Source organism: Hemitrygon akajei, chromosome 25 (genome assembly GCF_048418815.1).
Source record: "Hemitrygon akajei chromosome 25, sHemAka1.3, whole genome shotgun sequence".
NCBI lineage: Eukaryota > Metazoa > Chordata > Chondrichthyes > Myliobatiformes > Dasyatidae > Hemitrygon > Hemitrygon akajei.
In genome coordinates, this window is record NC_133148.1 from 20,237,333 (window position 1) to 20,262,418 (window position 25,086).

Consider the following 25,086-nt stretch of genomic DNA (forward strand, 5'->3'; position numbering starts at 1 on the left):
TGGTGGGGTTGTCCTGATGGTGATGAGGAGAGGGTGTGTCCTGGGTGGTGATGGTCACCCTGATGGTGATGAGGAGAGGGTGTGTCCTGGGTGGTGATGGTCACCTGATGGTGATGAGGAGAGGGTGTGTCCTGGGTGGTGATGATCACCCTGATGGTGATGAGGAGAGGGTGTGTCCTGGGTGGTGGGGTTGTCCTGATGGTGATGAGAAGAGAGTGTGTCCTGGGTGGTGGGGTTGTCCTGATGGTGATGAGGAGAGGGTGTGTCCTGGGTGGTGGGGTTGTCCTGATGGTGATGAGGAGAGGGTGTGTCCTGGGTGGTGATGGTCACCCTGATGGTGATGAGAAGAGGGTGTGTCCTGGGTGGTGGGGGTTGTCCTGATGGTGATGAGGAGAGGGTGTGTCCTGGGTGGTGGGGTTGTCCTGATGGTGATGAGGAGAGGGTGTGTCCTGGGTGGTGATGGTCACCCTGATGGTGATGAGAAGAGGGTGTGTCCTGGGTGGTGGGGGTTGTCCTGATGGTGATGAGGAGAGGGTGTGTCCTGGGTGGTGGGGTTGTCCTGATGGTGATGAGGAGAGGGTGTGTCCTGGGTGGTGATGGTCACCCTGATGGTGATGAGGAGAGGGTGTGTCCTGGGTGGTGGGGGTTGTCCTGATGGTGATGAGGAGAGGGTGTGTCCTGGGTGGTGGGGTTGTCCTGATGGTGATGAGGAGAGGGTGTGTCCTGGGTGGTGATGGTCACCCTGATGGTGATGAGAAGAGGGTGTGTCCTGGGTGGTGGGGGTTGTCCTGATGGTGATGAGGAGAGGGTGTGTCCTGGGTGGTGGGGTTGTCCTGATGGTGATGAGGAGAGGGTGTGTCCTGGGTGGTGATGGTCACCCTGATGGTGATGAGGAGAGGGTGTGTCCTGGGTGGTGATGGTCACCTGATGGTGATGAGGAGAGGGTGTGTCCTGGGTGGTGATGATCACCCTGATGGTGATGAGGAGAGGGTGTGTCCTGGGTGGTGGGGTTGTCCTGATGGTGATGAGAAGAGAGTGTGTCCTGGGTGGTGGGGTTGTCCTGATGGTGATGAGGAGAGGGTGTGTCCTGGGTGGTGATGGTCACCCTGATGGTGATGAGAAGAGAGTGTGTCCTGGGTGGTGGGGTTGTCCTGATGGTGATGAGGAGAGAGTGTGTCCTGGGTGGTGGGGGTTGTCCTGATGGTGATGAGAAGAGGGTGTGTCCTGGGTGGTGATGATCACCCTGATGGTGATGAGAAGAGGGTGTGTCCTGGGTGGTGATGGTCACCCTGATGGTGATGAGGAGAGGGTGTGTCCTGGGTGGTGATGGTCACCCTGATGGTGATGAGAAGAGAGTGTGTCCTGGGTGGTGGGGTTGTCCTGATGGTGATGAGGAGAGAGTGTGTCCTGGGTGGTGGGGGTTGTCCTGATGGTGATGAGAAGAGGGTGTGTCCTGGGTGGTGATGATCACCCTGATGGTGATGAGGAGAGGGTGTGTCCTGGGTGGTGATGATCACCCTGATGGTGATGAGAAGAGAGTGTGTCCTGGGTGGTGGGGGTTGTCCTGATGGTGATGAGAAGAGGGTGTGTCCTGGGTGGTGGGGGTTGTCCTGATGGTGATGAGAAGAGGGTGTGTCCTGGGTGGTGATGATCACCCTGATGGTGATGAGGAGAGAGTGTGTCCTGGGTGGTGGGGGTTGTCCTGATGGTGATGAGAAGAGGGTGTGTCCTGGGTGGTGATGATCACCCTGATGGTGATGAGAAGAGAGTGTGTCCTGGGTGGTGATGATCACCCTGATGGTGATGAGGAGAGAGTGTGTCCTGGGTGGTGGGGTTGTCCTGATAGTGATGAGGAGAGGGTGTGTCCTGGGTGGTGGTGGTCACCCTGATGGTGATGAGGAGAGAGTGTGTCCTGGGTGGTGGGGGTTGTCCTGATGGTGATGAGAAGAGGGTGTGTCCTGGGTGGTGATGATCACCCTGATGGTGATGAGAAGAGAGTGTGTCCTGGGTGGTGATGATCACCCTGATGGTGATGAGGAGAGAGTGTGTCCTGGGTGGTGGGGTTGTCCTGATAGTGATGAGGAGAGGGTGTGTCCTGGGTGGTGGTGGTCACCCTGATGGTGATGAGGAGAGGGGTGTGTCCTGGGTGGTGATGGTCACCCTGATGGTGATGAGGAGAGGGTGTGTCCTGGGTGGTGATGGTCACCCTGATGGTGATGAGGAGAGGGGTGTGTCCTGGGTGGTGATGGTCACCCTGATGGTGATGAGGAGAGGGGTGTGTCCTGGGTGGTGATGGTCACCCTGATGGTGATGAGAAGAGAGTGTGTCCTGGGTGGTGGGGTTGTCCTGATGGTGATGAGAAGAGGGTGTGTCCTGGGTGGTGATGGTCACCCTGATGGTGATGAGGAGAGGGTGTGTCCTGGGTGGTGGGGTCACCCTGATGGTGATGAGGAGAGGGTGTGTCCTGGGTGGTGATGGTCACCCTGATGGTGATGAGGAGAGGGTGTGTCCTGGGTGGTGGGGGTTGTCCTGATGGTGATGAGGAGAGGGGTGTGTCCTGGGTGGTGGGGGTTGTCCTGATGGTGATGAGGAGAGGGTGTGTCCTGGGTGGTGGGGGTTGTCCTGATGGTGATGAGGAGAGGGTGTGTCCTGGGTGGTGGGGGTTGTCCTGATGGTGATGAGGAGAGGGTGTGTCCTGGGTGGTGGGGGTTGTCCTGATGGTGATGAGGAGAGGGGTGTGTCCTGGGTGGTGATGGTCACCCTGATGGTGATGAGGAGAGGGTGTGTCCTGGGTGGTGATGGTCACCCTGATGGTGATGAGAAGAGAGTGTGTCCTGGGTGGTGGGGTTGTCCTGATGGTGATGAGAAGAGGGTGTGTCCTGGGTGGTGATGGTCACCCTGATGGTGATGAGGAGAGGGTGTGTCCTGGGTGGTGGGGTCACCCTGATGGTGATGAGGAGAGGGTGTGTCCTGGGTGGTGATGGTCACCCTGATGGTGATGAGGAGAGGGTGTGTCCTGGGTGGTGGGGGTTGTCCTGATGGTGATGAGGAGAGGGGTGTGTCCTGGGTGGTGGGGGTTGTCCTGATGGTGATGAGGAGAGGGTGTGTCCTGGGTGGTGGGGGTTGTCCTGATGGTGATGAGGAGAGGGTGTGTCCTGGGTGGTGGGGGTTGTCCTGATGGTGATGAGGAGAGGGTGTGTCCTGGGTGGTGGGGGTTGTCCTGATGGTGATGAGGAGAGGGGTGTGTCCTGGGTGGTGATGGTCACCCTGATGGTGATGAGGAGAGGGTGTGTCCTGGGTGGTGATGGTCACCCTGATGGTGATGAGGAGAGGGTGTGTCCTGGGTGGTGGGGTTGTCCTGATGGTGATGAGGAGAGGGTGTGTCCTGGGTGGTGGGGTCACCCTGATGGTGATGAGGAGAGAGTGTGTCCTGGGTGGTGATGGTCACCCTGATGGTGATGAGAAGAGGGTGTGTCCTGGGTGGTGGGGTTGTCCTGATGGTGATGAGGAGAGGGTGTGTCCTGGGTGGTGATGGTCACCCTGATGGTGATGAGGAGAGGGTGTGTCCTGGGTGGTGGGGGTTGTCCTGATGGTGATGAGGAGAGGGGTGTGTCCTGGGTGGTGATGGTCACCCTGATGGTGATGAGGAGAGGGGTGTGTCCTGGGTGGTGATGGTCACCCTGATGGTGATGAGGAGAGGGTGTGTCCTGGGTGGTGATGGTCACCCTGATGGTGATGAGAAGAGGGTGTGTCCTGGGTGGTGGGGGTTGTCCTGATGGTGATGAGGAGAGGGTGTGTCCTGGGTGGTGGGGTCACCCTGATGGTGATGAGGAGAGGGTGTGTCCTGGGTGGTGATGGTCACCCTGATGGTGATGAGGAGAGGGGTGTGTCCTGGGTGGTGATGGTCACCCTGATGGTGATGAGGAGAGGGTGTGTCCTGGGTGGTGGGGGTTGTCCTGATGGTGATGAGGAGAGGGTGTGTCCTGGGTGGTGGGGTCACCCTGATGGTGATGAGGAGAGGGTGTGTCCTGGGTGGTGATGGTCACCCTGATGGTGATGAGGAGAGAGTGTGTCCTGGGTGGTGATGATCACCCTGATGGTGATGAGGAGAGAGTGTGTCCTGGGTGGTGATGGTCACCCTGATGGTGATGAGGAGAGGGTGTGTCCTGGGTGGTGATGGTCACCCTGATGGTGATGAGGAGAGGGTGTGTCCTGGGTGGTGATGGTCACCCTGATGGTGATGAGAAGAGGGTGTGTCCTGGGTGGTGATGGTCACCCTGATGGTGATGAGGAGAGAGTGTGTCCTGGGTGGTGATGATCACCCTGATGGTGATGAGGAGAGAGTGTGTCCTGGGTGGTGATGGTCACCCTGATGGTGATGAGGAGAGGGTGTGTCCTGGGTGGTGATGGTCACCCTGATGGTGATGAGGAGAGGGTGTGTCCTGGGTGGTGATGGTCACCCTGATGGTGATGAGAAGAGGGTGTGTCCTGGGTGGTGATGGTCACCCTGATGGTGATGAGGAGAGAGTGTGTCCTGGGTGGTGGGGTTGTCCTGATGGTGATGAGGAGAGGGTGTGTCCTGGGTGGTGGGGTTGTCCTGATGGTGATGAGGAGAGGGTGTGTCCTGGGTGGTGATGGTCACCCTGATGGTGATGAGGAGAGGGTGTGTCCTGGGTGGTGGGGGTTGTCCTGATGGTGATGAGGAGAGGGTGTGTCCTGGGTGGTGATGATCACCCTGATGGTGATGAGGAGAGGGTGTGTCCTGGGTGGTGGGGGTTGTCCTGATGGTGATGAGGAGAGGGTGTGTCCTGGGTGGTGGGGTTGTCCTGATAGTGATGAGGAGAGAGTGTGTCCTGGGTGGTGGGGTTGTCCTGATAGTGATGAGGAGAGAGTGTGTCCTGGGTGGTGGGGTTGTCCTGATGGTGATGAGGAGAGAGTGTGTCCTGGGTGGTGGGGTTGTCCTGATGGTGATGAGGAGAGGGTGTGTCCTGGGTGGTGGGGTTGTCCTGATAGTGATGAGGAGAGAGTGTGTCCTGGGTGGTGATGGTCACCCTGATGGTGATGAGGAGAGAGTGTGTCCTGGGTGGTGGGGTTGTCCTGATGGTGATGAGGAGAGAGTGTGTCCTGGGTGGTGGGGTCACCCTGATGGTGATGAGAAGAGGGTGTGTCCTGGGTGGTGATGGTCACCCTGATGGTGATGAGAAGAGGGGTGTGTCCTGGGTGGTGGGGTTGTCCTGATGGTGATGAGGAGAGAGTGTGTCCTGGGTGGTGGGGTCACCCTGATGGTGATGAGGAGAGAGTGTGTCCTGGGTGGTGGGGTCACCCTGATGGTGATGAGAAGAGGGTGTGTCCTGGGTGGTGATGGTCACCCTGATGGTGATGAGAAGAGGGGTGTGTCCTGGGTGGTGGGGTTGTCCTGATGGTGATGAGGAGAGAGTGTGTCCTGGGTGGTGGGGTCACCCTGATGGTGATGAGGAGAGGGTGTGTCCTGGGTGGTGATGGTCACCCTGATGGTGATGAGAAGAGGGGTGTGTCCTGGGTGGTGGGGTTGTCCTGATGGTGATGAGAAGAGGGTGTGTCCTGGGTGGTGATGGTCACCCTGATGGTGATGAGAAGAGGGGTGTGTCCTGGGTGGTGGGGTTGTCCTGATGGTGATGAGGAGAGGGTGTGTCCTGGGTGGTGATGGTCACCCTGATGGTGATGAGAAGAGGGTGTGTCCTGGGTGGTGATGGTCACCCTGATGGTGATGAGAAGAGGGGTGTGTCCTGGGTGGTGATGGTCACCCTGATGGTGATGAGGAGAGAGTGTGTCCTGGGTGGTGGGGTTGTCCTGATGGTGATGAGAAGAGGGTGTGTCCTGGGTGGTGGGGGTTGTCCTGATGGTGATGAGGAGAGGGTGTGTCCTGGGTGGTGATGGTCACCCTGATGGTGATGAGAAGAGGGTGTGTCCTGGGTGGTGATGATCACCCTGATGGTGATGAGGAGAGGGTGTGTCCTGGGTGGTGATGGTCACCCTGATGGTGATGAGGAGAGGGTGTGTCCTGGGTGGTGGGGGTTGTCCTGATGGTGATGAGGAGAGGGTGTGTCCTGGGTGGTGGGGGTTGTCCTGATGGTGATGAGGAGAGAGTGTGTCCTGGGTGGTGGGGTTGTCCTGATGGTGATGAGAAGAGGGTGTGTCCTGGGTGGTGGGGGTTGTCCTGATGGTGATGAGGAGAGGGTGTGTCCTGGGTGGTGATGGTCACCCTGATGGTGATGAGAAGAGGGTGTGTCCTGGGTGGTGATGGTCACCCTGATGGTGATGAGAAGAGGGTGTGTCCTGGGTGGTGATGATCACCCTGATGGTGATGAGGAGAGGGGTGTGTCCTGGGTGGTGGGGTTGTCCTGATGGTGATGAGGAGAGAGTGTGTCCTGGGTGGTGGGGGTTGGCCTGATGGTGATGAGGAGAGGGTGTGTCCTGGGTGGTGATGGTCACCCTGATGGTGATGAGGAGAGGGTGTGTCCTGGGTGGTGATGGTCACCCTGATGGTGATGAGGAGAGGGTGTGTCCTGGGTGGTGGGGTTGTCCTGATGGTGATGAGGAGAGAGTGTGTCCTGGGTGGTGGGGGTTGGCCTGATGGTGATGAGGAGAGGGTGTGTCCTGGGTGGTGGGGTTGTCCTGATGGTGATGAGGAGAGGGTGTGTCCTGGGTGGTGGGGGTTGTCCTGATGGTGATGAGAAGAGGGTGTGTCCTGGGTGGTGGGGGTTGTCCTGATGGTGATGAGGAGAGGGTGTGTCCTGGGTGGTGATGGTCACCCTGATGGTGATGAGAAGAGGGTGTGTCCTGGGTGGTGATGGTCACCCTGATGGTGATGAGAAGAGGGTGTGTCCTGGGTGGTGATGGTCACCCTGATGGTGATGAGGAGAGGGTGTGTCCTGGGTGGTGATGGTCACCCTGATGGTGATGAGGAGAGGGTGTGTCCTGGGTGGTGGGGTTGTCCTGATGTTGATGAGAAGAGGGTGTGTCCTGGGTGGTGGGGGTTGTCCTGATGGTGATGAGAAGAGGGTGTGTCCTGGGTGGTGATGGTCACCCTGATGGTGATGAGAAGAGGGTGTGTCCTGGGTGGTGGGGTTGTCCTGATGGTGATGAGGAGAGGGTGTGTCCTGGGTGGTGGGGTTGTCCTGATGGTGATGAGGAGAGGGTGTGTCCTGGGTGGTGGGGGTTGTCCTGATGGTGATGAGGAGAGGGTGTGTCCTGGGTGGTGATGGTCACCCTGATGGTGATGAGAAGAGGGTGTGTCCTGGGTGGTGATGGTCACCCTGATGGTGATGAGGAGAGAGTGTGTCCTGGGTGGTGATGGTCACCCTGATGGTGATGAGAAGAGGGTGTGTCCTGGGTGGTGGGGTTGTCCTGATGGTGATGAGGAGAGGGTGTGTCCTGGGTGGTGATGGTCACCCTGATGGTGATGAGAAGAGGGTGTGTCCTGGGTGGTGGGGTTGTCCTGATGGTGATGAGGAGAGGGGTGTGTCCTGGGTGGTGATGGTCACCCTGATGGTGATGAGGAGAGGGTGTGTCCTGGGTGGTGATGATCACCCTGATGGTGATGAGGAGAGAGTGTGTCCTGGGTGGTGGGGGTTGTCCTGATGGTGATGAGGAGAGGGTGTGTCCTGGGTGGTGATGATCACCCTGATGGTGATGAGGAGAGGGTGTGTCCTGGGTGGTGGGGTTGTCCTGATGGTGATGAGGAGAGGGTGTGTCCTGGGTGGTGGGGGTTGTCCTGATGGTGATGAGGAGAGAGTGTGTCCTGGGTGGTGATGATCACCCTGATGGTGATGAGGAGAGAGTGTGTCCTGGGTGGTTGCCACCTTTCTGAGAATCGCATTTTGAAGATGTCATTTGATGGGGAGGCTCGTGCCCATGATGGAGCTGGCATAGTTTACAATGCTCTGCAGCTTTTTCTAATTCTATGCAGTGGCCCCTCCATATCTGGCATGAGGTGAATGAGGCTCGAGTCCATGTCAGGAACAGTTATTACCCCACAACCCTCAGGCTCCTGAACCAGCATGGATAACTTCACTCACCTGAACTCTGAACTGATTCCACAACCTATTGACTCACTTTCAGGATCTCTTAACTTGTGTTCTCAATGTTATTTATTTGTTTACATTTTTATTGTTATTCATTGATTTATCTTCTTTTGTGCATTGGTAGTTTGTCAGTTTTGTTTATCTTTAGTTTTCATTAATTCTACTGTGCTCTTGGCTCCTTCAACACTGATAGGACACTTTCTTGGCTGCATTGGTTTCAGCTTAAAGTTGCCTAATATAAAGACAACTTGAATGTTCGCAGCAGTAAAAGCTACAGCGCAGGCCTTGCATTCCCTGCATCGGTGGAAGACGCAAATAGCCCTGTGGCTTACTTCTGTTTCTCTTTCTGATGCGGATTCCTGTGCTTCTCAAGTCTTGGCATCCAGCGCCAAGCTCTGCAATTCACTCCTTCAGTTCTCTTTGTCTGTCTCTTCCAAACCCGGGCTTCCATCATTTATCATATCACTCGCTATAGAAACCTCAAACATTGGGAGAATTCTCCATTTAAGTCATTTGGATCATTTCATTAGATTAATGAACGCAAATGGAAGTAGAGACACGAGGCTGCAGATGTTGTTATCTGGAACAACAAAAAGGAACCCACTAGGTCGGGCTCTATCCATGGAAGGAAATGGACGAGTTGACATTTTGAGTTGTGATGAGTGGTCTCGACCCGAAATGTCAGTGATCAATTTCCCTGCCCAGTGCTGCCTGAGTGACAGAGTCCCTTCAACTTCCTGTGTGTTGTACCACATGAAATGTGTTTTTAGCAACACAAAATGCTGGTGGAACTCAGCAGATACAGTTGAAGTCCTGATGAAGGACCATGGTTCGAAACATCAACTCTTTGTGTCCCTCCGTAGATTCTGCCCGACCCGATGGACGGAGACAGAAGGAGGTTGCTGTGAATGTGAAAAGCAGCGGATGGACTGGATGGGGTGAATAGCCTCCAGTGTTGTGAGGGGATGTGGAAGCCAAGTTATGAGAACGAATACGCAAAAGGTATTTAACACATGAACAGCTGTTCTCTATAAACTGATTTTCAAAAATGCTGGAAATCTGGAGCAATATGTAGAAAATGGTGCAGGAACACTGCAGGTCAGGCAGAGAGAAATTAACTCTGTGTTTCCAGCTGAGACCCTCCCAGTTCTGATGAAGGGTCTTGGCCTGAGATCTCAACAGTTCATCAATCTGCTCGACTAGCTGATAATTCTCTGGCAATTGCTGTCTGTTACAACTGTCAACAGTTCCGTTTAAAGGCAGCGAGAAACGAGCAAATACTCAGAGACAACCTGTGTTACTGTTTGACTTCTGTGCCGGTCATCATTCTGACACTGCAGATGTAGCTATTTTAACATCTTTCACGGTGGTGGATTTCGGTTTTGGTTCTTCCTTGGTTCATGCTAAAAGATGTGTAACAGAAAGTGGAAGTTTGTAGGACAAAATGGTGTTTAGTCTGCAATGTAGGAACGTTTTGTGAAAGTACAAGGGGGCCAGTCCACAGCAATATTTTAAGAAGTTGTGTTAGTGGCAGTCCACTAAGGGGAAGATGATTCTGCAGGTGCCGGTGTCGCCTGGTACTGTCCCATGGGAAAGTATTAGCGTAAATTCTTTGTGCAAGTGCGTATCTTCCCTTAGGCTGATCTAGAGCTGGAGACAGCGGGAGCCAGGGAAAGGGAAAGCTGTCGATACACGGCAGTACATTTTGTTGATAAATACTACTGTATTTTTATTACCATTTCATTAACTATTCTTGTTTCTTTCTGTATCTTGTTCGCTAGTAAAATTAATTCCTTATAACCTTGAATTGGTGTACAGTGCCTCCTTTCTTTGCGGAAAGCTCTTGCTGCTGAATCAGAGAAAGGGACACATTTTAAGCTATTTTACGTTCTGGTGAATGCCGACCCTCGGTAAGAAAGGGGAAACGAACAAAAGATCCCGCAGTACTGGCAGGGCCTGGGAGACATTTCCATGGCGACGGCAGCATGACAGCCGGTGTCTATGCGGATCGAGCTGTAGTGACACTGGGGCAAGTCTCGGCCCTCTTGCCTTCCCCAGCCTTGTCCCGGGCGGGTATCGACCCCGAGCCGGCCACCGGAGCATGCGCCCTTGTGGCTGCTTCTAGTGCTCAGCGGTGAAGTGCAGTAGCGCCACCTACCGAGCATCATTCAAACCACCCCCTTCACATTTTACCTCACATAGTACAAACGTCTAGCGCTCCAACAAAACCTTCCTTTAATATTATTCACCCCTCCTTGTAAGGTATCATTAATAACTTACAGAGTTAAGTCTCGTATCCCCAGATTTTTTTCCAGCTTTTAATATAATTTTTAATATTTTTCTGTCCTAGTTTTAATTTGTGCTGTACAATTTAGCACATCTGCCACAAAATTAACAAAGTTTAGTTGATCAACAATCAACAAATGCTTTGTTATAACATCGTGCATTTTACAGAGTCTTTAATCTGTCTGGTTTCTGGGTACTAATGTGTTTCTTTGACGCAGTCTTTGTACTTTCTGAAGAGCCTCTGCACACGATGTGCCTATTTCTGTCGGAATGCACTGTACTTCCACAGCTTCCTGCATCAGCAGAGCTGTCTTCCCCTCCACAATTGCTACATTTTGGCTCATTGTCTTCTCCACGATCATGCTGTCCACCACATCTACCTTTACACACATGACCGAACTTATTCCAAACTTTTGTCACTGAAAACACCTCTGGGTGGCACATAGACTCAAACCATATACTAAATTACTACTATCTGGCAACTTTTTTCCCCATCAAATTTAATTGACACTGATAAGCCATCTGTACATGCGTGTGTGTGGAGTCGTCGGGGCGCCGTCATGACAAGCTTTCTGCACCGATCGTTTTGGTGATTGCTCATCGTACGGTGTGTCTTGTTCATCTGAAACCTGGCGGAGCCCATCCCTCTCCAGGTTTTTTTTTAACGAGTTCGAGTTGCTAACTCGACACTCAACCCAGGAATGGATGGAGAGCGTGCAAGGGCGCCGGCCAGAATTGAACTCGGGATCTCTCGCCCAGAAGTCCAGCACTGATGCCACTGACTCCACCTGCAAAACCTTTAAATGTTTAGCGTCCACAAATTTTTACCCAGCTAAATTATTTTTAATGGTCCATAAATACACCTAGCGGGGTTCCCAACCTGGGGCCCATGGACTACTCGGTTAATGGTATAAAAAAAGGTTGAGAATCCCTATATCCAGAAGCACTCCAGTAATTACTCCCCAAAGCCACTGTCATTCAGTATAATTCCTTTTGTGTTACTTTCCTTCCTCCCTCAGCTTTTTATTCTAACACTATCTCACATTGCTTACAATCTTCACAAAGCACTAAGAGCGTCCCACCTCTTAAAGGCCTTACACCCACTGGAAGAAAAGATTAAGGATTAAAGATTTGCTTTATTTGTCACACGTATATTGAATGTGTATGGTGAAGTGAAACGTTTGCATCAACAATAAACACAATCCGAGGACGGGCCGGGGCAGCCCGCAAGTGTCACAGTTCCGGTGCCAGCATAGTGTGTCCACATCTCACTGACGCGAACTGTACGTCTTTGGGATGCGGGAAGAAATTGGGGCAACTGGAGGAAACCCACAAGGCGGTGGGAAGAACGTATGAACTCCTTACAGACAGTGGCAGGAACTGAACCCCAGTCAGTGATCACGGGCACCTTGCGCTAACTGCTCCTCTACCTTGCTGCAAAGTAGAGTGAAAAACTTTATTTTGCATGTCATCCATATGGGTCATTTCATGACATCAGTACATCTGGGTAGTCCAGGGGAAAAGCAACAAGTGAATGCAGAATAAAGTGCCACAGTTAGAGAGAGAGTGCAGTGCAGGCAGACGACGAGGTAGATTGTGAGGTTCCGTTCAGTAACTATGACACTGGGATAGAAGCTGTCCTCGAGTCTGATGGTATCTGCTTCCAGGCTTTTGTATCTAATGGGGGAAGGGAGATGAGGAAAGCACCGGGGTGGGAAGCGTGTTTGATGATGCTAGCTGCTTGACCGAGGCACCAACAAATGTAAAGGGAATCGGTGGAGAGAAGGCTGGTTTTCATCACCTCAGATACTGGTTCATTGGTAATATCGGAAAGGTGCCATTTGCAGGCACCTGGGGAAAGAAACTATAGTTCAGTTGTTCTCTGTCAGAGCTGGAATGGCCCTAGTAGGTGGAGTATCATCATCCCATTCTTAACGATGCGTGCAGTTTGCTGGAGCGCTTTAAAAATGTATAAACGTTCACTGTCCATAGGAGACCAGAGGGCAGCGTACATGACACCTTCATTCAAGTGTGATGTAGCAGTATTTCAGTGGAGTAAAGGAAATTACAGTGTTATGAGAGAGGAGCTGGCCGAACTAAATTGGGAGGAGATGCTGGCAGGGATGACAGCAGAGCAGCAATGGCGTGAATTTCTGGGGGAAATGAGGAAGATGCAAGATAGATAGAAACATAGAAAACTACAGCACAATACAGGCCCTTCGGCCCACAAAGTTGAGCCGAACATGTCTGTACCTCAGAAATTACTAGGGTTACCCTTAGCCTCTATTTTTCTAAGCTCCATGTACCTATCCAAAAGTTTCTTAAAAGACCCTATCGTATCCGCCTCCACCACCGTCACCGGCAGCCCATTCCACGCACTCACCACTCTCTGTGTAAAAACACTTGCCCCTGACATCTCCTCTGTACCTACTCCCAGCACCTTAAACCTGTGCCCTCTTGTGGCAACCATTTCAGCCCTGGGAAAAAGCCTCTGACTATCCACACGATCAATGCCTCTCATCATCTTATACACCTCTATCAGGTCACCTCTTATCCTCCGTTGCTCCAAGGAGAAAAGGCCGAGTTCACTCAAACTGTTTTCATAAGGCATGCTCCCCAATCCAGGCAACATTCTGGTAAATCTCCTCTACACCCTTTCTATGGTTTCCACATCCTTCCTGTAGTGAGGCGACCAGAACTGAGCACAGTACTCCAAGTGGGGTCTAACCAGGGTCCTACATAGCTGCAACATTACCTCTCAACTCCTAAATTCAATTCCACGATTAATAAAGGCCAATACACTGTATGCCATCTTAACCACAGAGTCAACCTGCGCAGCTGCTTTGAGCGTCCTATGGACTTGGACCCCAAGATCCCTCTGATCCTCAAACTGCCACCATATTTGCCTATCAAAATGAATCACCTCACGCTTATCTGGGTTGAACTCCATCTGCCACTTCTCAGCCCAATTTTGTATCCTATCAATGTCCTGCTGTAACCTCTGACAGCCCTTCATACTATCCACAACACCCCCAACCTTTATGTCATCAGCAAACTTACTAACCCATCTCTCCACTTCCTCATCCAGGTCATTTATAAAAATCACAAAGAGTAGGGGTCCCAGAACAGATCCCTGGGGCACACCACTGGTCACCGACCTCCATGCAGAATATGACCTGTCTACAACCACTCTTTGCCTTCTATGGGCAAGCCAGTTCTGGATCCACAAAGCAATGTCCCCTTGGATCCCCTGCCTCCTTACTTTCTCAATAAGCCTTGCATGGGGTACCTTATCAAATGTTTTGCTGAAATCCATATACACTACATCTACTGCACTTCTTTCATCAATGTGATTAGTCACATCCTCAAAAAATTCTATCAGGCTCGTAAGGAACGATCTGCCCTTGACAAAGCCATGCTGACTATTCCTAATCACATTATGCCTCTCCAAATGTTCATAAATCCTGCCTCTCAGGATCTTCCCCATCAATGTACCAACCACTGAGGTAAGTCTCACTGGTCTATAATTTCCTGGACTATCTCTACTCCCTTTCTTGAATAAGACAACAACATCCGCAACCCTCCAATCCTCCGGAACCTCTCCCGTTCCCATTGACGATGCAAAGATCATCACCAGAGGCTCAGCAATCTCCTCCCTCACCTCCCACAGTAGCCTGGGGTACATCTCATCTGGTCCTGGCGACTTATCCAACATGATGCTTTCCAAAAGCTCCAGCGCATCCTCTTCCTTAATATCTACATGCTCAACCTTTTCGGTCCACTGCAAGTCATCACTACAATCACCAAGATCCTTTTCCGTAGCGACTACTGAAGTATTCATTAAGTACCTCCGGTTCCATACACACTTCCCCACTGTCACACTTGATAGGTCCTATTCTTTCACGTCTTATCCGCTTGCTCTTCACATACTTGTAGAATGCCATGGGGTTTTCCTTAATCCTGCCCACCAAGGCCTTCTCATGGCCCCTTCTGGCTCTCCTAATTTCCTTCTTAAGCTCCTTCCTGTTAGCCTTATAATCTTCTAGATATCTAACATTACCTATCTCTCCTAACCTTTTGTAAGCTTTTCTTCTTGACTAGATTTACTACAGCCTTTGTACACCAGGTTCCTGTACCCTACCAAAACTTCCCTGTCTCTTTAGAATGTACCTATGCAGAACTCCACACAAATATTCCCTGAACATTTGCCACATTTCTTCCATACCTTTCCCTGAGAACATCTGTTCTGAATTTAAGCTTCCAAGTTCCTGCCCTCTAGCCTCATAATTCCCGTTACTCCAATTAAAAGCTTTTCTAACTTGTCTGTTCCTATCTCTCTCCAATGTTATTGTACAGGAGAAAGAATTATGATCACAATCTCCAAACTGCTCTCCGACTGAGAGATCTGACACCTGAACAGGTTCATTTCCCAATACCAAATCAAGTACAGTCTCTCCTCTTGTAGGCTTATTTACATACTGTGTCAAGAAACCTTCCTGAACACACCTAACAAACTTCACCCCTTCTAAACCCCTCACTCTAGGGAAATGCCAATCGATATTTGGGAAATTAAAATCTCCCACCATGACAACTCTGTTACTATTACACCTTTCCAGGATCTGTTTCCCTATCTGCTCTTCGATACCCCTTTTACTATTGGGCGGCCTATAAGTGAACACCCAGTAGAGTTATTGACCTCTTCCTGTTCCTAACTTTCACCCACAGAGACTCCATAGACAATCCTTCCATGACTTCCTCCTTTTCTGCAGCCATGACACTATCTCTGATCAACAGTGCCATGCCCCCACCTCTTTTGCCTCCCTCCCTGTCCTTTTTGAAACATCTAAAGCCTGGCACTCGAAGTAACCATTCCTGTCTCTGGATCTCTGTAATGGCCACCACATCGTAGCTCCAAGTACTGATCCATGCTCTAAACTCATCCGTTTTGTTCACAATACTCCTTGTGTTAAAATACACATCTCAAACCGTCAGTCTGAGCGTGTCCCTTCTCTATCACCTGCCTATCCTCCCTCACACACTGTCTACAAGCTTTCTCGATTTGTGAGCCAACCGCCTCTTCCCCAGACTCTTCATTTCAGTTCCCACCCCCCAACAATTCTAGTTTAAACTCTCCCCAGTAGCCTTAGCAAACCTCCCTGCCAGAATATTGATTCCCCTGGGATTCGTGCAACCTGTCCTTTTTGTACAGGTCACACCTGCCCCAAAATAGGTCCTAATGATCCAGAAATCTGAATCCTTGTCCCCTGCTCCAAACCCTCAGCCACGCATTTATCCTCCACCTCATTCTATTCACTGTTGCGTGGCACAGGCAGTAATCCTGAGATTACTCACCTTTGTGGTCCTGCTTCTCAACTTCCTTCCTAACTCCCTGTAGTCTATTTTCAGCACCTCTTCCCTTTTCCTATCTATGTCATTAGTACCAATATATACCACAACCTCTGGCTGTTCTCCCAGGGTATTGTGGATGCGATCTGAAAAATCCCGAACCCTGGCACCTGGGAGGCAAACTAGCATCCCAGTTTCTGTGTCCACAGAATCGCCTGTTTGACCCCCAATCTATAGAGTCTCCTATCACTACTGCCTTTCTCTTCCTTTCCCCACCCTTCTGAGCCCCAGGGCCGGACTCTGTGCCAGAGGCACGGCCACTGTTGCTTCCCCCAGGTAGGCTGTCCCCCAGAACAGTACTCAAACAGGAGTACTTATTGTCAAGGGGTACAGCCACAGGGGAACTCTCTAGTACCTGACTCTTCCCCTTCCCCCTCTTGACTGTTACCCACTTGTCTTGTCTGTCTCCATGGCTCCGGTGTGACCACCTACCTTTAACTCCTTTCTATCACCTCCTCGCTTCCCTGACCAGACGAATGTCATCGAGCTGCAATTCCAGTTCCCTAACACGGTCCCTTAGGAGCTGAAGCTCAACACACCGGGTGCAGATATGGCCGCCTTGGAGGCTGGGAGACTCCAGGACTTCCCACATCTGAAACCGAGCACAGAACACCGACTTCACACACATACTTCCTTTCCGCAATTAACACAGATAAACCTACCTCGCCTCGTCCCGCTGAGCCAAAGCCCTATCACTCTGCTACCTTCTCACTCTGCTGCCCGCTGGATATGGCATTCTTTTAAAAAAAATGTCTTTGTATTCCAAAAACAAAGAAACACAAATGGCAAAATAGTACAACTGCGGCTGACACGGGAATTCAAAGCTAAAAGAAATACAGAGGGCATACAACAAAGCAAGAATCAGTGGGAAGATAGAGGATTGAAAAGCTTTTAAAAACCTACAGGAAACGACTAAGGGAATCATTAGGATGGAAAAGATGAAATATGAAAGCAAGCTGGCAAACAATATCAAGTTGAATAGAAAAAGCTTTTTCAAGCATATTAAAAAAAAGCGATGGAAGTGAATATAGGACCTCTAGAAAATGAGGCTGGAGAAATAATGGGGGACAAGGAGATGACAGATGAACTAAATGAGTATTTTACGTCAGTCTTCACTGTGGAAGACACTAGCAGTGTGCCAGATGTTGAAGGGTGTGAGGGAAGAGAAGTGAATGGAGTCATTACAAGGGAGAAGGTGCTCAAAAAGCTGAAAAAGCTAAAGATGCATATGTCACCCAAACCAAATGGACAGCACCCTAGGGTTCTGAAAAAGGCAGCAGTGGAGATTGTGGAGGCATTAGTAATGAATCATTGGACTGTGGTGTGATTCTGGTGGACTGGAGCTTGCAGATGCCACTCCACTCTTTAAGAAAGGAAAGAGGCAGCTGAAGGAAATTAATAGACCAGTTAGCCTGACCTCAGTAGTTGGGAAGATGTTGGAGTCAATTGTTAAGGATGAGGTGATGGAATACTTGGCGACATAGGACAAAGTCAGCATGGTTTCCTTAAGGGAAAGTCTTGTCTGATGAACCTGCTGGAATTCTTTGAGGAGATTACAAGTAGGATAGATAAAGGAGATGCAGTGGATGATGTATATTTGGACAAGGTGCTACACATGAGGCTGCTTACCAAGTTAAGAGCCAATGGTATTATGGAGAGTTACTAACAAGGTTAGTGCATTGGCTGATTGGTAGGAGATAGCAGGTGTGAATGAAATGATCCTTTTCTGGTTGGCTGCCAGTGACTACTGATGTTCCACAGGGATCCATGTTGGAACCACTTCTTTCCTATATCAATGACTTAGATGATGGAATAGATGGCCTTGTTACCAAGTTTGATATGAAGATTAGTGGAGGGGCAGGTATCATTGAGGAAACAGGTAGCTTGCAGAAGGACTTAGACAGATTAGGAGAATGGGCAAGAGTGTGGCAAATGAAATACAATGTTGGAAAATGCATGGTCATGCACTTTGGTAGAAGTAAATATGCAGACTATTTTCTAAATGGGGAGAAAATCCAGAATCTGAGATGCAAAGGGACTTGAGAATCCTTGTGCTGAACACCCTAAAGGTTAACTTGCAGGTAGAGTCAGCAGTGAGGAAGGCAAATGCAATGTTAGCATTAATTTCAAGATGTCGAGAATACAAGAGCAGGGATGTGATGCTGAGGCTTCACAAGGCAGTGGTGAGGCCTCACCTTGAGTATTGTGAATAGTTTTGGGCTCCTGATCTAAGAAGAGAAGTGTTGGCATTGGAGAGGGTTCAGAGGAGGTTCACAAAGATGATTCCAGGAATGAAAGATTATCATACAAAGAACATTTGATGGCTCTGGGTCTGTTCTCGCTGGAATTCAGAAGGATGAGGGGGATCTCAATGAAACCTTTCGAATGTTGAAAGGCCTAGACAGAGTAGATGTGGAAAGGATGTTTCCCGTGGTGGGGGAATCTAGGATGAGAGGGCACAGCCTCAAGATAGAGGGGGGTCTATTTAAAACATGTATGTGGAGAAATTTCATTTGACAGAAGGTGATGAATTTGTGGAATTTTTACCACAGGCAGCCAGTTCATTGAGTTTTTTTAGGGCAGAGCTTGATAGATTATTGATCGGGCACGGGGTTACGGGGAGAAGGCTGAGGAGAGGAAAAAGTGATCAGCCACGATTGAATGGCAGAGCAGACTCGATGGGCCAAATGGACTAATTCTGTTCCAGTGTGTTATGGTCTACGGAGGTTGGCATGGGGAATTCGGGTAACTAGCTTCATGAGTCCAAAGTTGATGTCACTGGTCAGAAAGTTATAGGAAAAATAGAATTCTAAGGGACACTCGGAGAGGAAAGGCTCTGTTAGAGAGTGTGACTTAATTCATGGGACATATCGTGCAACCAATCAGACTGAACTTTCCAAAGAGGTACAAAAGGTACCAATGAGGGCAGTGTCGATGATGGACTTGGGTCAGGCTTCGGACCAGTTTAAACATGTGAGACTGTCCGAAAAGTTAGAGCCACAGGATCCAGGTTGGCAAATTCATTTCGAGCTGGATGGGTGACGGTGGAGAGCTCTTTCCTTGGCATCTCAAGCACGTGACTAGTGTAACAGATCATTGGTTATACCTTCACAGTTTCATGTACATTAGTTCATTTGAATTTGGACATGTAGGCGATGGTCAAGTCGGGCAGGAATACGGGGGGGAGAGGAACAGTGACATTCCGGGTCCATGTCATCTCCAGTCCTTCTCCTTCAGCCTTTTGTGTTTTCCTTTCCCACTTATACCCTGTCAGCTTGTGCTTCCCTCTCTCCCTTTCCAGTTCTGGCGACTGTTTATTTCCCCATGACCCGAGTCCCACCGCCAGCATTTGGAGTGATTGTCGTATTGCTGCGGAGGCGGGGGTATGTGGGGACCCTCCCGCTGTGCCGGTGGCTGCCCGGGGGTCGGCGCCGGGCCAGCAGCCGCAGCCCCCCTACCCACAACCCCCCGTTTGGGTCCCCACAGCACGCATGCGCCATACCGGTCGCACAGCACCCTGGGCCCGGTTGGCTACCAGACTGGCTGACGGTGAGAGCGGGGGAGATGCCCGGGGAGGGAGTGCGGCCGGAGGGGAAGAGGGGACGGGGTCTGTCCCAGCGCGGCGGGCCGCCGCTCTCTCTGGGGCCCGGACCGATGATCCTCATCGGCCGAGGGCCGCTCCTCGGGCCTGGCCCCGGCCCCGGCCCCAGCCTGACTTAAACCCGCGGTGCGGGGTTCCACCCCGTGCTCCCGCCGAGCTCCGCACTCTTTCTGACAGCCCGAGTCGGGACCTTCGGCCGCTTTGTTCCGATCCCGTCCCTCCTCCGCAGCCCGCACTGCGCATGCTCGAGCGGCCGCCTTTCCGGTTTCCAGCGCTTACGCCAATAGGGCACTTTCTGTGGCCGGACGACTTATGGTGCAACACAGACACCATGCAGCCAGAAATGTGTCTGGCGTCAATCTGGTTTGTTCGGGGTGCCGGTGGATTGCTTTTGATTCTGGGTACCATAGCAACGCAGGAACTGTTGCAAGTACATCTACACATATTAATCTTGCATAAAATAAGCATTCACAACAATCAATATATCTTTTGCAAGACACACAAGATGCTGTTATGTTGTTTATTTCTGTTACAAAAAAATCCCTTTCTTTTATGTTGACCACGGATAAATATTGACCAGGGATGCCAAAACGCATATAGCTGGTATTGTGGTGTCTAGCTGAAAAACTGGAAGAGCGGAGACTTAGTTTAAAAACCTTTAACAAAGGTGGTAACTTCCAATAGATCAGTGTGCTTTATTTGAAATAGAAATTGAGACCTGATGCGGATGGTCTGAATCCAAATAAATGGGAGGATCTGACCATCACAATGTAAGATAACGATTCAACCATGTTCTTGATCAAATTCCCAGAATGTACCCGTCTGACTGAACATGAGTGGACTCCATCAGATTTTTTTTAAAAAATTAGCCCCATGCTAAGCTCTTAGGAAATTTTCCTTTTACTCCTTCCAAGTCCGAAGTCAAACATCTGCCTCCTGTATCTCCTTAGGTCTCCCTGCCAATTTTTCCAAAATCAACCAAGTACTTGATAGGTTCTGTCAGTTCCAACTGGGAGAAATTACCCATATAATGACTAATTACCTGTTGACAAACTGTAAAAGGTTAAACTGGACTGACTAGAAACAAGACCTGTAAGTAGCCTTTTTTTCAATTCACTTAGAGCTGAACCTGACCCAGGGTGCTCAATTGGGTAAAATCGGCTCTAGAGCTGTTCGGCTTCCTATCAACACTGGAGCATCAGTCTGTATGTTTGTGCTCAAGTTTGTACCTGAAATTTAAGGCCTCGACACTGAGTCAAATGAAAAGTGTGGCCAACTAAGTTACAGCTGATGGTGGAAATGACAGTTGCCAGAACTAGATTTTTGTGTCCTGATGCCTTGTGTAAATTTCTTTCACAGCATTTCAGAAGAGGAAGATGTCTTAAACCAGAAGATCTGTGACCCGGAAGGAGATCGTTGAGCCCATTGTGTCTGTTTCACTTGGGAAAGTTGTGATCATCTCCATCCCATTACTGGACATTGGGTCCTTCTCCTGCACATTCAAGCACAGTTTAACGGTAAAGAATTTTATTGCATTGCTGGTCACTCCAGGCAGTGAGTTTCAGAATATATCTAAATTAAGAGGGTCTGTGACCTGAAGAGGAATGTGCAGGTGCTGGTGCTCGAGTTCAAGGTGTTGTTACAGATAACTGTTGTTCCAATTTCCAGCGATAGGTCGGGGGAGGGAATGAGTATGTAGGATGCAGGGCCAATCAACCAGTTGTCTTCATCCCCTTTGAATTAACTATCGCTGTTTTTGACTCTTGTGCTTGGGTAATTCGGTCCTTCCTGTGTGCCATGCTTTGAATCTTGATAAGTTTATGTACCCCAAGTACCTCTCCTGCTTCCGCCCCAACCTGCACCCCTACTTGAAGTTTGCAATGTCCTCGGCAGGTTCCTCATCCTTTCACAGAGCGGAACCTCAGTCAATTATTGTGTCGACTCTCATTCAAGTGAGGTGGGAGAAATGTTTGTCTGGGGGTCAGGCAGCACCTGGGATCACTCTTGAATCCAGAGGAAGGCCCTTGTCCCAAAATATTGACTGGCCATTTCCCTCCATAGATGCTGCCTGACCCGAGTTCCTCCAGCACTGTGTGCGTTGCTCCTCTGTGTGTCAGTAATGGTTGTCTTTGCAGACTCTGGGAAACGTTTCAACAGTGAGAGAGAGAGAGAGAGAGAGAGACACACACACAGACACACACACACACACAGACACACACACACACACACACACACACACACTCACACACACACACACACACACAGACACACACACACACACACTCACACACACACACACACTCACACACACACACAGACACACACACACACACAGACACACACACACACACACTCACACACACACACACAGACACACACACACAGACACACACACACACACACACACTCACACACACACACAGACACACACAGACACACACACACAGACACACACACACACAGACACACACAGACACACACACACACACTCACACACAGACACACACACACACACTCACACACAGACACACACACACTCACACACAGACACTCACACACACACACACACACACACACTCACACACACTCACACACACACACACAGACACACACACTCACACACAGACACACACACACGCACACACGCACACGCACACACACACACACACACACACACACACACCCCGTGAGAGCGGTCAGGCAGGAGCTGTGGGAACAGCCGTATCATCTAGATGGCTTGAAGATGCAGCAGTACTTGTGCAGGTAGACATCAAATGCAATTTAAAGGGATTGGTCAGTTAACTGAGCTGAAAGAGTGGGCAAATAGAGCGTGGGGGTTGGGGGGTTGCCACTGTCGTGTAGTGGTTAGCGTAACGCTACTACAGCTCGGGGCGTCAGAGTTCAATCCCGACATCGTCCGCAGGGAGTTTGCCCGTTCATCCCCGTGAACACATCGGTTTCCTCTCACATTCCAAAGATGTATCAGTTGGTAGGTTACATGGTCATTGCAAACTGTTCTGCAATTGGTTGGCATCCATCTGTCTCGAAGGACAATGGGTGATGATCATCATCATCACAAGCCTGGAAGGAAGGTATGGAGATCCTGAGATGCCCAGTCATCAAGATCCCCCTCTCGCTCTCACCAGTGTAGTCCAAAGGAAAGCTTATGAAGCAATACGTATGGCACCAGCTTGGCTGCAGGAGCTGTCAGAAGGATGTTCAATGACGTCCAGCCGCCTTAGGGACTCCCCTCCGGATTTCCTGTCTGGGTTTACTCCCGTAGCCTTTGTCTCTCCCGAGGCTGCCCACAAGGCAGTGGTTCTATTGACCCATAGCTGGGTATCTGGTTCACAAGCACCAGGGCGTGTCCACACGCTGGTGGGCCTGTGTGCTACATGTGCGGGGGCCAGACCCCCTCCCCGGCCTGAGTCCGAAAGGAGTTCAGTTTCCGTGTGTCGCAAGCAAGGAGGCACACTACGTGAGGCTTGTTGGAAAGGCTGTGTACTGGCAGGGGGAGACTTACACACTCAGCTCTCCTTTTCGCGAGACTGCTAGCCAGCGGTGGAAGCTGAAAGTGAGAGTGACAAGCAATGCCCACTACACTACCTCACTACACTCCCACACTACACTACCACACTACACTCCCACACTACACTACCACACTACACTCCCACACTACACTACCACACTACACTACCACACTAGATGCATCACAACACCATTTTGACACTTTGACAACCATGGTTCTGTAATTAGGCAAGCGTTAAATAGGTGGGTTGTTGAGCCAGAAGGTCTGTTCCGTGCTGTATTTTGAGAATAAAGTAAAATGATTAAAAATAAAATATTTCACAAGTAATAGTTTTACATGTATTAGTTGTTGACAGTTGGAAACGAAACAGTTTCCCACCATTTCGGTTGGACACTTCCATCGCATCGGGGAGGGGACTTCACCTACTGGGTAAATGGAAAGGAGTTCACTATTTACCGTCCTTTCTCAAAATACTCTTTGATCCACATCAGGAATCCCTTCTGAGCTTTGACTGTGGGGTAAGGAGGTGGGTAAGAACCCAGGAGAGTCCGTGAGCCCGCTCCACGTGAGAGTCCGTGAGCCCGCTCCGCGTGAGAGTCCGTTCGAGTCTGTTATCCTGCTCCATGTGTGAGTCCGTGAGCCCGCTCCGCGTGAGAGTCCGTTCGAGTCCGTTATCCTGCTCCATGTGTGGGTCCGTGAGCCCGCTCCGCGTGAGAGTCCGTTCAAGTCTGTTATCCTGCTCCATGTGTGAGTCTGTGAGCCCGCTCCGCGTGAGAGTCCGTTCGAGTCCGTTATCCTGCTCCATGCGTGAGTCCTTGAGCCCGCTCCGCGTGAGAGTCCGTTCGAGTCCGTTATCCTGCTCCATGTGTGAGTCCGTGAGCCCGCTCCGCGTGAGAGTCCGTTATCCCACTCCGCGTGAGAGTCCGTTCGAGTCCATTATCCTGCTCCATGTGAGAGTCCGTGAGCCCACTCCGCGTGAGAGTCCGTTCGAGTCCGTTATCCTGCTCCATGTGTGAGTCCGTGAGCCCGCTCCGCGTGTGAGTCCGTTATCCCGCTCCGCGTGAGAGTCCGTTCGAGTCCGTTATCCTGCTCCATGTGAGAGTCCGTGAGCCTGCTCTGCGTGAGAGTTCATTCGAGTCCGTTATCCTGCTCCATGTGTGAGTCCGTGAGCCCGCTCCGCGTGAGAGTCCGTTCGAGTCCGTTATCCTGCTCCATGTGTGAGTCCGTGAGCCCGCTCCGCGTGTGAGTCCGTGAGCCCACTCCGCGTGAGAGTCCGTTCGAGTCCGTTATCCTGCTCCATGTGTGGGTCCGTGAGCCCGCTCCGCGTGAGAGTCCGTTATCCTGCTCCATGTGTGGGTCCGTGAGCCCGCTCCGCGTGAGAGTCCGTTCGAGTCCGTTATCCTGCTCCATGTGAGAGTCCGTGAACCCGCTCCGCGTGTGAGTCCGTTATCCCGCTCCACGTGAGAGTCTGTTCGAGTCCGTTATCCTGCTCCGCATGAGAGTCCGTGAGCCCGCTCCCACAAAGTTGTGCCGAACATGTCCCCACCTTAGAAATTAATAGGCTTTACCCACAGCCCTCTATTTTACTAAGCTCCATGTACCTATCTAAAAGCCTCTTAAAAGGCCCTATCGTATCCGCCTCCACCACCGTTGCCGGCAGCCCATTCCACGCACTCACCACTCTCTGAGTAAAAAACTTACCCTTGACATCTCCTCAGCTCCTTAAACCTGTGTCCTCTTGTGGCAACCATTTCAGCCCTGGGAAAAAGCCTCTGACTATCCACATGATCAATGCCTCTCATCATCTTATACACCTCTATCAGGTCACCTCTCATCCTCCGTCGCTCCAAGGAGAAAAGGCTGAGTTCACTCAACCTGTTTTCATAAGCCATGCTCCCCAATCCAGGCAACACCTTGTAAATCTCCTCTGCACCCTTTCTATGGCTTCCACATCCTTCCTGTAATGAGGCGACCAGAACTGAGCACAGTACTCCAAGTGGGGTCTGTATTTGTGGGTCTGTATATAACTCACACCAGGGTCTCCTTACCCTTGCAATTCCTTAGCTCAATCCACAATGACTCAATATCTTCCAGCCCTACAGTGTACAGCCTGAAATACTTGTCTTCTACATTCTGAGGAATGAAGTTGTAACTTTCAATCTTTCCTTGTAACTCATGTTGTCTTGTCCTGGCAACATCTG

General features: G+C 50.9%; 1 protein-coding gene across 4 annotated transcripts in view; it reads left to right on the top strand.

Annotated features, from left to right (window-relative positions):
- The window catches only part of LOC140716429 (uncharacterized), a 113,758-nt gene that overhangs the window by 83,091 nt on the left and 5,581 nt on the right, over positions 1 to 25,086 (top strand). For 2 of the 4 annotated variants that reach the window (XM_073029157.1, XM_073029159.1), the window contains exons 3-4: positions 8,927 to 9,065; positions 20,716 to 20,873. The gene's annotated coding sequence lies outside the window, so the exon portion shown is untranslated. Of the gene's footprint in view, positions 1 to 8,926; positions 9,066 to 19,248; positions 19,305 to 20,715; positions 20,874 to 25,086 lie in introns of those variants that run through there. The other 2 variants (XM_073029160.1, XM_073029158.1) reach the window with 2 other exon arrangements.